Source organism: Oncorhynchus nerka, linkage group LG7, assembly GCF_034236695.1.
Source record: "Oncorhynchus nerka isolate Pitt River linkage group LG7, Oner_Uvic_2.0, whole genome shotgun sequence".
Lineage (NCBI taxonomy): Eukaryota > Metazoa > Chordata > Actinopteri > Salmoniformes > Salmonidae > Oncorhynchus > Oncorhynchus nerka.
Genome location: NC_088402.1, coordinates 96,169,638 through 96,185,392, shown reverse-complemented (window position 1 = coordinate 96,185,392; position 15,755 = coordinate 96,169,638).

Genomic DNA, 15,755 nt, shown 5'->3' with positions numbered 1-15,755 from the left:
TCTGGTTGATCATGAGTCTCCATCTTTAACACCAAGACATTACCTGTGTTTCAGTCTGGTTGAACATGAGTCTCCATCTTTAACACCAAGACATTACCTGTGTTTCAGTCTGGTTGAACATGAGTCTCCATCTTTAACACCAAGACATTACCTGTGTTTCAGTCTGGTTGAACATGAGTCTCCATCTTTAACACCAACTGACTGCACATAATAACATGTTCTGCAGGTTCAGTTTCTGACATCTGAATAGTATCATCAGCATATTAAAGGATACTTTGCATTTCATCATCATATCTTACCCCAATATTTAACTGTTTCATTTCTTTTGCCAAATCATTTATAAACAAAGTCTGTGATGAGGCGTCTCCTTGTTTTACACCCGAGAATGTGGGAAACCAATCTGTACGATATTCATTAACACCAGACTTTGGGATTTTGTAAAGGGACTGGATTGTGTTTTAAAAGTCCCCATCAACAACACCTGTCTTTAACAAACTATAGGGTCAAATATTCCTATTTACAAAATCAAAAGCGTTCTGTGGAAATAAATGAATTGATTTTGATGAATATTGTATTATTTCAATAAATGACATAGAACTAGTCATGCATACGGCCCACATAGAGCCCCTACAGTACGAGACTGGTCAGAAAGAGGTCGGCTACTATCCCATCCACCCCCCATCACCTAGCAACCTGCTAGCCCATCCATCACCTAGCAACCTGCTATCCCATCCACCACCCCTCACCTAGCAACCAACACCCATCCCCTAGAGACCTGCTATCCCATCTACCTCCCCTCACCTAGCAACCACCACCCATCCCCTAGAGACCTGCTATCCCATCCACCACCCCTCACCTAGAGACCTGCTATCCCATCCACCAACCCTCACCTAGCAACCTGATATACCATCTACCACCCCTCACCTAGCAAGCTGCTATCCCATCCACCACCCCTCACCTAGCAACCACAACCCATCCCCTAGAGACCTGCTATCCCATCCACCACCCCTAACCTAGCAACCTGATATACCATCTACCACCCCTCACCTAGCAACAATCACCCAGCAACCTGTTATCCCATCCACCACCCATCACTTAGCAACCTGCTATCCTATCTACTACCCCTCACTTAGCAACCACCACCCATCCCCTAGAGATCTGCTATCCCATCCACCACCCCTCACCTAGCAACCACCACCCATCTCCTAGAGACCTGCTATCCCATCCACCACCCATCACCTAGCAACCTGCTATCCCATCCACCAGCCATCACCTAGCAACCGGCAGCTCATTCTGTAATACCACTGATAGTCCTCTGCTGCTCTCTAGTGGTTGCTAACTTTACTGCAGTCGCTGGCCTGCACCCTGGCTTGTATTCATTAGTGCAGACCGTAGCATTACGTTTTGTAACAGAAAATGTCAGAAGCTGGCTGACGTTATTTCAAACAGTTTTACCAGCTGGTACTGGGAGGATGAGGAGAGGGACAACTCTACCAGCTGGTACTGGGAGGCTGAGGAGAGGGATAACTCTACCAGCTGGTACTGGGAGGCTGAGGAGAGGGATAGCTTTACCAGCTGGTACTGGGAGGCTGAGGAGAGGGATAACTCTACCAGCTGGTACTGGGAGGCTGAGGAGAGGGATAACTCTACCAGCTGGTACTGGGAGGCTGAGGAGAGGGATAACTCTACCAGCTGGTACTGGGAGGCTGAGGAGAGGGATAACTCTACCAGCTGGTACTGGGAGGCTGAGGAGAGGGATAGCTTTACCAGCTGGTACTGGGAGGCTGAGGAGAGGGATAACTCTACCAGCTGGTACTGGGAGGCTGAGGAGAGGGATAACTCTACCAGCTGGTACTGGGAGGCTGAGGAGAGGGATAGCTTTACCAGCTGGTACTGGGAGGCTGAGGATACCAGACTACAGGGTCTATGACAGCTATAATAACTACAATACCAGACTACAGGGTCTATGACAGCTATAATAACTACAATACCTCCAGACTACAGGGTCTATGACAGCTATAATAACTACAATACCTCCAGACTACAGGGTCTATGACCACTATAATAACTACAATACCTCCAGACTACAGGGTCTATGACAGCTATAATAACTACAATACCAGACTACAGGGTCTATGACAGCTATAATAACTATAATACCTCCAGACTGCAGGGTCTATGACCGCTATAATAACTACAATACCTCCAGACTACAGGGTCTATGACCACTATAATAACTACAATCCCTCCAGACTACAGGGTCTATGACAGCTATAATAACTACAATACCTCCAGACTACAGGGTTTATGACCACTATAATAACTACAATACCTCCAGACTACAGGGTCTATGACAGCTATAATAACTACAATACCTCCAGACTACAGGGTCTATGACAGCTATAATAACTATAATACCTCCAGACTGCAGGGTCTATGACCGCTATAATAACTACAATACCTCCAGACTACAGGGTCTATGACCGCTATAATAACTACAATACCAGACTACAGAGTCTCAGACAGCTATAATAACTACAATACCTCCAGACTACAGGGTCTATGACAGCTATAATAACTACTATAATAACTATAATAACTACAATACCTCCAGACTACAGGGTCTATGACAGCTATAATAACTATAATACCTCCAGACTACAGGGTCCAGCTATAACCTCCAGACTACAGGGTCTATGACAGCTATAATAACTACAATACCTCCAGACTACAGGGTCTATGACCGCTATAATAACTACAATACCTCCAGACTACAGAGTCTCAGACAGCTATAATAACTACAATACCTCCAGACTACAGGGTCTATGACAGCTATAATAACTACTATAATAACTATAATAACTACAATACCTCCAGACTACAGGGTCTATGACAGCTATAATAACTACAATACCAGACTACAGGGTCTATGACAGCTATAATAACTACAATACCTCCAGACTACAGGGTCTATGATCGCTATAATAACTACAATACCTCCAGACTACAGGGTCTATGACAGCTATAATAACTACAATACCTCCAGACTACAGGGTCTATGACAGCTATAATAACTACAATACCTCCAGACTACAGGGTCTATGACAGCTATAATAACTACAATACCAGACTACAGGGTCTATGACAGCTATAATAACTACAATACCTCCAGACTACAGGGTCTATGACCGCTATAATAACTACAATACTAGACTACAGGTTCTATGACAGCTATAATAACTACTATAATAACTACAATACCTCCAGACTACAGGGTCTATGACAGCTATAATAACTACAATACCTCCAGACTACAGGGTCTATGACAGCTATAATAACTACAATACCAGACTACAGGGTCTATGACAGCTATAATAACTACAATACCAGACTACAGGGTCTATGACAGCTATAATAACTACAATACCTCCAGACTACAGGGTCTATGACAGCTATAATAACTACAATACCTCCAGACTACAGGGTGTATGACAGCTATAATAACTACAATACCTCCAGACTACAGGGTCTATGACCACTATAATAACTACAATACCTCTAGACTACAGGGTCTATGACAGCTATAATAACTACAATATCTCCACATTACAGGGTCTATGACAGCTATAATAACTACAATACCAGACTACAGGGTATATGACCGCTATAATAACTACAATACCTCCAGACTACAGGGTCTATGACAGCTATAATAACTACAATACCTCCAGACTACAGGGTCTATGACCACTATAATAACTACAATACCAGACTACAGGGTTTATGACAGCTATAATAACTACAATACCTCCAGACTACAGGGTCTATGACAGCTATAATAACTACAATACCTCCAGACTACAGGGTCTATGACCGCTATAATAACTACAATACCAGACTACAGGATCTATGACAGCTATAATAACTACAATACCAGACTACAGGGTCTATGACAGCTATAATAACTACAATACCTCCAGACTACAAGGACTATGACAGCTATAATAACTACAATACCTCCAGACTACAGGGTCTATGACCGCTATAATAACTACAATACCTCCAGACTACAGGGTCTATGACAGCTATAATAACTACAATACCTCCAGACTACAGGGTCTATGACAGCTATAATAACTACAATACCTCCAGACTACAGGGTCTATGACAGCTATAATAACTACAATACCTCCAGACTACATTTACATTTACATTTAAGTCATTTAGCAGACGCTCTTATCCAGAGCGACTTACAAATTGGTGCATTCACCTTATGACATCCAGTGGAACAGCCACTTTACAATAGTGCATCTAAATCTTTTAAGGGGGGTGAGAAGGATTACTTTATCCTATCCTAGGTATTCCTTAAAGAAGTGGGGTTTCAGGTGTCTCCGGAAGGTGGTGATTGACTCCGCTGTCCTGGCGTCGTGAGGGAGTTTGTTCCACCATTGGGGGGCCAGAGCAGCGAACAGTTTTGACTGGGCTGAGCGGGAACTGTACTTCCTCAGTGGTAGGGAGGCGAGCAGGCCAGAGGTGGATGAACGCAGTGCCCTTGTTTGGGTGTAGGGCCTGATCAGAGCCTGGAGGTACTGAGGTGCCGTTCCCCTCACAGCTCCGTAGGCAAGCACCATGGTCTTTATTGGATGCGAGCTTCAACTGGAAGCCAGTGGAGAGAGCGGAGGAGCGGGGTGACGTGAGAGAACTTGGGAAGGTTGAACACCAGACGGGCTGCGGCGTTCTGGATGAGTTGTAGGGGTTTAATGGCACAGGCAGGAGCCCAGCCAACAGCGAGTTGCAGTAATCCAGACGGAGATGACAAGTGCCTGGATTAGGACCTGCGCCGCTTCCTGTGTGAGGCAGGGTCGTACTCTGCGGATGTTGTAGAGCATGAACCTACAGGAACGGGCCACCGCCTTGATGTTAGTTGAGAACGACAGGGTGTTGTCCAGGATCACGCCAAGGTTCTTAGCGCTCTGGGAGGAGGACACAATGGAGTTCTCAACCGTGATGGCGAGATCATGGAACGGGCAGTCCTTCCCCGGGAGGAAGAGCAGCTCCGTCTTGCCGAGGTTCAGCTTGAGGTGGTGATCCGTCATCCACACTGATATGTCTGCCAGACATGCAGAGATGCGATTCGCCACCTGGTCATCAGAAGGGGGAAAGGAGAAGATTAATTGTGTGTCGTCTGCATAGCAATGATAGGAGAGACCATGTGAGGTTATGACAGAGCCAAGTGACTTGGTGTATAGCGAGAATAGGAGAGGGCCTAGAACAGAGCCCTGGGGACACCAGTGGTGAGAGCACGTGGTGAGGAGACAGATTCTCGCCACGCCACCTGGTAGGAGCGACCTGTCAGGTAGGACGCAATCCAAGCGTGGGCCGCGCCGGAGATGCCCAACTCGGAGAGGGTGGAGAGGAGGATCTGATGGTTCACAGTATCGAAGGCAGCCGATAGGTCTACAAGGATGAGAGCAGAGGAGAGAGAGTTAGCTTTAGCAGTGCGGAGCGCCTCCGTGATACAGAGAAGAGCAGTCTCAGTTGAATGACTAGTCTTGAAACCTGACTGATTTGGATCAAGAAGGTCATTCTGAGAGAGATAGCGGGAGAGCTGGCCAAGGACGGCACGTTCAAGAGTTTTGGAGAGAAAAGAAAGAAGGGATACTGGTCTGTAGTTGTTGACATCGGAGCGATCGAGTGTAGGTTTTTTCAGAAGGGGTGCAACTCTCGCTCTCTTGAAGACGGAAGGGACGTAGCCAGCGGTCAGGGATGAGTTGATGAGCGAGGTGAGGTAAGGGAGAAGGTCTCCGGAAATGGTCTGGAGAAGAGAGGAGGGGATAGGGTCAAGCGGGCAGGTTGTTGGGCGGCCGGCCGCCACAAGACGCGAGATTTCATCTGGAGAGAGAGGGGAGAAAGAGGTCAGAGCACGGGGTAGGGCAGTGTGAGCAGAACCAGCGGTGTCGTTTGACTTAGCCAACGAGGATCGGATGTCGTTGACCTTCTTTTCAAAATGGTTGACGAAGTCATCTGCAGAGAGGGAGGGGGAGGGGAGGAGGATTCAGGAGGGAGGAGAAGGTGGCAAAGAGCTTCCTAGGGTTAGAGGCAGATGCTTGGAATTTAGAGTGGTAGAAAGTGGCTTTAGCAGCAGAGACAGAAGAGGAAAATGTAGAGAGGAGGAAGTGAAAGGATGCCAGGTCCGCAGGGAGGCGAGTTTTCCTCCATTTCCGCTCGGCTGCCCGGAGCCCTGTTCTGTGAGCTCGCAATGAGTCGTCGAGCCACGGAGCGGGAGGGAGGACCGAGCCGGCCTGGAGGATAGGGGACATAGAGAGTCAAAGGATGCAGAAAGGGAGGAGAGGAGGGTTGAGGAGGCAGAATCAGGAGATAGGTTGGAGAAGGTTTGAGCAGAGGGAAGAGATGATAGGATGGAAGAGGAGAGAGTAGCGGGGGAGAGAGAGCGAAGGTTGGGACGGCGCGATACCATCCGAGTAGGGGCAGTGTGGGAAGTGTTAGATGAGAGCGAGAGGGAAAAGGATACAAGGTAGTGGTCGGAGACTTGGAGGAGTTGCAATGAGGTTAGTGGAAGAACAGCATCTAGTAAAGATGAGGTCGAGCGTATTGCCTGCCTTGTGAGTAGGGGGAAGGTGAGAGGGTGAGGTCAAAAGAGGAGAGGAGTGGAAAGAAGGAGGCAGAGAGGAATGAGTCAAAGGTAGACGTGGGGAGGTTAAAGTCGCCCAGAACTGTGAGAGGTGAGCCGTCCTCAGGAAAGGAGCTTATCAAGGCATCAAGCTCATTGATGAACTCTCCGAGGAACCTGGAGGGCGATAAATGATAAGGATGTTAAGCTTGAAAGGGCTGGTAACTGTGACAGCATGGAATTCAAAGGAGGCGATAGACAGATGGGTAAGGGGAGAAAGAGAGAATGACCACTTGGGAGAGATGAGGATCCCGGTGCCACCACCCCGCTGACCAGAAGCTCTCGGGGTGTGCGAGAACACGTGGGCGGACGAAGAGAGCAGTAGGAGTAGCAGTGTTATCTGTGGTGATCCATGTTTCCGTCAGTGCCAAGAAGTCGAGGGACTGGAGGGAGGCATAGGCTGAGATGAACTCTGCCTTGTTGGCCGCAGATCGGCAGTTCCAGAGGCTACCGGAGACCTGGAACTCCACGTGGGTCGTGCGCGCTGGGACCACCAGGTTAGGGTGGCCGCGGCCACGCGGTGTGGAGCGTTTGTATGGTCTGTGCAGAGAGGAGAGAACAGGGATAGACAGACACATAGTTGACAGGCTACAGAAGAGGCTACGCTCATGCAAAGGAGATTGGAATGACAAGTGGACTACAAGTCTCGAATGTTCAGAAAGTTAAGCTTACGTAGCAAGAATCTTATTGACTAAAATGATTAAAATGAAACAGTACTGCTGAAATAGGCTAGCTGGCAGAGGCTGTGTTGTTGACTTTGTAGGCTAGCTGGCAGTGGCTGCGTTGTTGACACTACACTAATCAAGTCGTTCCGTTGAGTGTAATAGTTTCTACAGTGCTGCTATTCGGGGACTAGCTGGCTAGCTAGCAGTGTTGATTACGTTACGTTGCGTTAAAAGAACGACAATAGCTGGCTAGCTAACCTAGAAAATCGCTCTAGACTACACAATTATCTTTGATACAAAGACGGCTATGTAACTAGCTATGTAGCTAGCTACGATCAAACAAATCAAACCGTTGTACTGTAATGAAATGAAATGAAAATGTGATACTACCTGTGGAGCGAAGCGGAATGCGACCGGGTTGTTGAGTGTGGAAGTTCTATTCGGTAGACGTTGGCTAGCTGTTGGCTAGCTAGCAGTGTCTCCTACGTTAAGGACGACAAATAGCTGGCTAGCTAACCTCGGTAAATTAAGATAATCACTCTAAAACTACACACTCTAAACTACACAATTATCTTGTATACGAAGACAGCAAAGACAACTATGTAGCTAGCTAACACTACACTAATCAAGTCGTTCAGTTGAGTGTAATAGTTTCTACAGTGCTGCTATTCGGTAGACGGTGGACGTTTGCTAGCTGGCTAGCTGCTGGGCAGATAGCAGTGTAGACTACGTTAGGACGACGAAATACGATAATTACGCAATTATCTTTGATACAATGACGGCTATGTAGCTAGCTAAGAAGAAATTGCTAAGATTAGACAAATCAAACCGTTGTACTATAATGAAATGTAATGAAATGTAATGAAAAGTTATACTACCTGCGGACCGAAGTGCGGATGCGACCGCTCGCTCCAACCCGGAAGTCGACTACAGGGTCTATGACAGCTATAATAACTACAATACCTCCAGACTACAGGGTCTATGACAGCTATAATAACTACAATACCAGACTACAGGGTCTATGACAGCTATAATAACTACAATACCAGACTACAGGGTCTATGACATCTATAATACCTACAATACCTCCAGACTACAGGGTCTATGACAGCTATAATAACTACAATACCAGACTACAGGGTCTATGACAGCTATAATACCTACAATACCTCCAGACTACAGGGTCTATGATCGCTATAATAACTACAATACCTCCAGACTACAGGGTCTATGACAGCTATAATAACTACAATACCTCCAGACTACAGGGTCTATGACAGCTATAATAACTACAATACCTCCAGACTACAGGGTCTATGACAGCTATAATACCTACAATACCTCCAGACTACAGGGTCTATGATCGCTATAATAACTACAATACCTCCAGACTACAGGGTCTATGACAGCTATAATAACTACAATACCTCCAGACTACAGGGTCTATGACAGCTATAATAACTACAATACCTCCAGACTACAGGGTCTATGACAGCTATAATAACTACAATACCTCCAGACTACAGGGTCTATGACAGCTATAATAACTATAATACCTCCAGACTGCAGGGTCTATGACCGCTATAATAACTACAATACCTCCAGACTACAGGGTCTATGACAGCTATAATAACTACAATACCTCCAGACTACAGGGTCTATGACAGCTATAATAACTACAATACCAGACTACAGAGTCTCTGACAGCTATAATAACTACAATACCTCCAGACTACAGGGTCTATAACAGCTATAATAACTACAATACCTCCAGACTACAGGGTCTATGACAGCAATAATAACTACAATATCAGAATACAGGGTTTATGACCGCTATAATAACTACAATACCTCCAGACTACAGGGTCTATGACCACTATAATAACTACAATACCTCCAGACTACAGGGTCTATGACAGCTATAATAACTACAATACCTCCAGACTACAGGGTCTATGACCGCTATAATAACTACAATACCTCCAGACTACAGGGTCTATGACAGCTATAATAACTACAATACCAGACTACAGGGTCTATGACAGCTATAATAACTACTATAATAACTACAATACCTCCAGACTACAGGGTCTATGACAGCTATAATAACTACAATACCAGACTACAGGGTCTATGACAGCTATAATAACTACAATACCTCCAGACTACAGGGTCAATGACCACTATAATAACTACAATACCTCCAGACTACAGGGTCTATGACAGCTATAATAACTACAATACCTCCAGACTACAGGGTCTATGACAGCTATAATAACTACAATACCTCCAGACTACAGGGTCTATGACCGCTATAATAACTACAATACCAGACTACAGGGTCTATGACCACTATAATAACTACAATACCTCCAGACTACAGGGTCTATGACAGCTATAATAACTATAATACCTCCAGACTACAGGGTCTATGACAGCTATAATAACTACAATACCTCCAGACTACAGGGTCTATGACAGCTATAATAACTACAATACCTCCAGACTACAGGGTCTATGACAGCTATAATAACTACAATACCTCCAGACTACAGGGTCTATGACCGCTATAATAACTATAATACCTCCAGACTGCAGGGTCTATGACCGCTATAATAACTACAATACCTCCAGACTACAGGGTCTATGACAGCTATAATAACTACAATACCAGACTACAGGGTCTATGACAGCTATAATAACTACAATACCTCCAGACTACAGGGTCAATGACCACTATAATAACTACAATACCTCCAGACTACAGGGTCTATGACAGCTATAATAACTACAATACCTCCAGACTACAGGGTCTATGACAGCTATAATAACTACAATACCTCCAGACTACAGGGTCTATGACCACTATAATAACTACAATACCTCCAGACTACAGGGTCTATGACAGCTATAATAACTATAATACCTCCAGACTACAGGGTCTATGACAGCTATAATAACTACAATACCTCCAGACTACAGGGTCTATGACCGCTATAATAACTACAATACCTCCAGACTACAGGGTCTATGACAGCTATAATAACTACAATACCAGACTACAGGGTCTATGACAGCTATAATAACTACAATACCTCCAGACTACAGGGTCAATGACCACTATAATAACTACAATACCTCCAGACTACAGGGTCTATGACAGCTATAATAACTACAATACCTCCAGACTACAGGGTCTATGACAGCTATAATAACTACAATACCTCCAGACTACAGGGTCTATGACCGCTATAATAACTACAATACCAGACTACAGGGTCTATGACAGCTATAATAACTACAATACCAGACTACAGGGTCTATGACCACTATAATAACTACAATACCTCCAGACTACAGGGTCTATGACAGCTATAATAACTACAATACCTCCAGACTACAGGGTCTATGACAGCTATAATAACTACAATACCTCCAGACTACAGGGTCTATGACAGCTATAATAACTATAATACCTCCAGACTGCAGGGTCTCTGACAGCTATAATAACTACAATACCTCCAGACTACAGGGTCTATGACCACTATAATAACTACAATACCAGACTACAGGGTCTATGACAGCTATAATAACTACAATACCTCCAGACTACAGGGTCTATGACAGCTATAATAACTACAATACCTCCAGACTACAGGGTCTATGACAGCTATAATAACTACAATACCTCCAGACTACAGGGTCTATGACCGCTATAATAACTACAATACCAGACTACAGGGTCTATGACCACTATAATAACTACAATACCTCCAGACTACAGGGTCTATGACAGCTATAATAACTATAATACCTCCAGACTACAGGGTCTATGACAGCTATAATAACTACAATACCTCCAGACTACAGGGTCTATGACCGCTATAATAACTACAATACCTCCAGACTACAGGGTCTATGACAGCTATAATAACTACAATACCTCCAGACTACAGGGTCTATGACCACTATAATAACTACAATACCTCCAGACTACAGGGTCTATGACAGCTATAATAACTACAATACCTCCAGACTACAGGGTCTATGACAGCTATAATAACTATAATACCTCCAGACTGCAGGGTCTATGACAGCTATAAAAACTACTATAATAACTATAATAACTACAATACCTCCAGACTACAGGGTTTATGACAGCTAAAATAACTACAATACCAGACTACAGGGTCTATGACCGCTATAATAACTACAATACCAGACTACAGGGTCTATGACAGCTAAAATAACTACAATACCAGACTACAGGGTCTATGACAGCTATAATAACTACAATACCTCCAGACTACAGGGTCTATGACCGCTATAATAACTACAATACCTCCAGACTACAGGGTCTATGACAGCTATAATAACTACAATACCTCCAGACTACAGGGTTTATGACAGCTATAATAACTACAATACCTCCAGACTACAGGGTCTATGACCACTATAATAACTACAATACCAGACTACAGGGTCTATGACCGCTATAATAACTACAATACCTCCAGACTACAGGGTCTATGACAGCTATAATAACTACAATACCTCCAGACTACAGGGTCTATGACCGCTATAATAACTACAATACCTCCAGACTACAGGGTCTATGACAGCTATAATAACTACAATACCTCCAGACTACAGGGTTTATGACAGCTATAATAACTACAATACCTCCAGACTACAGGGTCTATGACCACTATAATAACTACAATACCAGACTACAGGGTCTATGACAGCTATAATAACTACAATACCTCCAGACTACAGGGTCTATGACAGCTATAATAACTACAATACCAGACTACAGGGTCTATGTCCGCTATAATAACTACAATACCAGACTACAGGGTCTATGACCTCTATAATAACTACAATACCTCCAGACTACAGGGTCTATGACAGCTATAAAAACTACTATAATAACTATAATAACTACAATACCTCCAGACTACAGGGTTTATGACAGCTAAAATAACTACAATACCAGACTACAGGGTCTATGACCGCTATAATAACTACAATACCAGACTACAGGGTCTATGACAGGGTCAATACCAGACTACAGGGTCTATGACAGCTATAATAACTACAATACCTCCAGACTACAGGGTCTATGACAGCTATAATAACTACAATACCTCCAGACTACAGGGTCTATGACAGCTATAATAACTACAATACCTCCAGACTACGGGGTCTATGACCGCTATAATAACTACAATACCTCCAGACTACAGGGTCTATGACAGCTATAATAACTACAATACCAGACTACAGGGTCTATGACAGCTATAATAACTACAATACCTCCAGACTACAGGGTCTCTGACAGCTATAATAACTACAATACCAGACTACAGGGTCTATGACCGCTATAATAACTACAATACCAGACTACAGGGTCTATGACCGCTATAATAACTACAATACCAGACTACAGGGTCTATGACAGCTAAAATAACTACAATACCTCCAGACTACAGGGTCTATGACAGCTATAATAACTACAATACCAGACTACAGGGTCTATGTCCGCTATAATAACTACAATACCAGACTACAGGGTCTATGACCTCTATAATAACTACAATACCTCCAGACTACAGGGTCTATGACAGCTATAATAACTACAATACCAGACTACAGGGTCTATGACATCTATAATACCTACAATACCTCCAGACTACAGGGTCTATGACAGCTATAATAACTACAATACCAGACTACAGGGTCTATGACAGCTATAATACCTACAATACCTCCAGACTACAGGGTCTATGATCGCTATAATAACTACAATACCTCCAGACTACAGGGTCTATGACCGCTATAATAACTACAATACCTCCAGACTACAGGGTCTATGACAGCTATAATAACTACAATACCAGACTACAGGGTCTATGACAGCTATAATAACTACAATACCTCCAGACTACAGGGTCAATGACCACTATAATAACTACAATACCTCCAGACTACAGGGTCTATGACAGCTATAATAACTACAATACCTCCAGACTACAGGGTCAATGACCACTATAATACCTACAATACCTCCAGACTACAGGGTCTATGACAGCTATAATAACTACAATACCTCCAGACTACAGGGTCTATGACCGCTATAATAACTACAATACCAGACTACAGGGTCTATGACAGCTATAATAACTACAATACCAGACTACAGGGTCTATGACCACTATAATAACTACAATACCTCCAGACTACAGGGTCTATGACAGCTATAATAACTACAATACCTCCAGACTACAGGGTCTATGACAGCTATAATAACTACAATACCTCCAGACTACAGGGTCTATGACAGCTATAATAACTATAATACCTCCAGACTGCAGGGTCTATGACCGCTATAATAACTACAATACCTCCAGACTACAGGGTCTATGACAGCTATAATAACTACAATACCAGACTACAGGGTCTATGACAGCTATAATAACTACAATACCTCCAGACTACAGGGTCAATGACCACTATAATAACTACAATACCTCCAGACTACAGGGTCTATGACAGCTATAATAACTACAATACCTCCAGACTACAGGGTCTATGACAGCTATAATAACTACAATACCTCCAGACTACAGGGTCTATGACCGCTATAATAACTACAATACCAGACTACAGGGTCTATGACCACTATAATAACTACAATACCTCCAGACTACAGGGTCTATGACAGCTATAATAACTATAATACCTCCAGACTACAGGGTCTATGACAGCTATAATAACTACAATACCTCCAGACTACAGGGTCCAGGACTGCTATAATAACTACAATACCTCCAGACTACAGGGTCTATGACAGCTATAATAACTACAATACCAGACTACAGGGTCTATGACAGCTATAATAACTACAATACCTCCAGACTACAGGGTCAATGACCACTATAATAACTACAATACCTCCAGACTACAGGGTCTATGACAGCTATAATAACTACAATACCTCCAGACTACAGGGTCTATGACAGCTATAATAACTACAATACCTCCAGACTACAGGGTTTATGACAGCTAAAATAACTACAATACCAGACTACAGGGTCTATGACCGCTATAATAACTACAATACCAGACTACAGGGTCTATGACAGCTAAAATAACTACAATACCAGACTACAGGGTCTATGACAGCTATAATAACTACAATACCTCCAGACTACAGGGTCTATGACAGCTATAATAACTACAATACCTCCAGACTACAGGGTCTATGACAGCTATAATAACTACAATACCTCCAGACTACGGGGTCTATGACCGCTATAATAACTACAATACCTCCAGACTACAGGGTCTATGACAGCTATAATAACTACAATACCAGACTACAGGGTCTATGACAGCTATAATAACTACAATACCTCCAGACTACAGGGTCTCTGACAGCTATAATAACTACAATACCAGACTACAGGGTCTATGACCGCTATAATAACTACAATACCAGACTACAGGGTCTATGACCGCTATAATAACTACAATACCAGACTACAGGGTCTATGACAGCTAAAATAACTACAATACCTCCAGACTACAGGGTCTATGACAGCTATAATAACTACAATACCAGACTACAGGGTCTATGTCCGCTATAATAACTACAATACCAGACTACAGGGTCTATGACCTCTATAATAACTACAATACCTCCAGACTACAGGGTCTATGACAGCTATAATAACTACAATACCAGACTACAGGGTCTATGACATCTATAATACCTACAATACCTCCAGACTACAGGGTCTATGACAGCTATAATAACTACAATACCAGACTACAGGGTCTATGACAGCTATAATACCTACAATACCTCCAGACTACAGGGTCTATGATCGCTATAATAACTACAATACCTCCAGAGCTATAATAACTACAATACCTCCAGACTACAGGGTCTATGACAGCTATAATAACTACAATACCAGACTACAGGGTCTATGACAGCTATAATAACTACAATACCTCCAGACTACAGGGTCAATGACAGCTATAATAACTACAATACCAGACTACAGGGTCTATGACCGCTATAATAACTACAATACCAGACTACAGGGTCTATGACAGCTAAAATAACTACAATACCAGACTACAGTGTCTATGACAGCTATAATAACTACAATACCTCCAGACTACAGGGTCTATGACAGCTATAATAACTACAATACCTCCAGACTACAGGGTCTATGACAGCTATAATAACTACAATACCTCCAGACTACGGGGTCTATGACCGCTATAATAACTACAATACCTCCAGACTACAGGGTCTATGACAGCTATAATAACTACAATACCAGACTACAGGGTCTATGACAGCTATAATAACTACAATACCT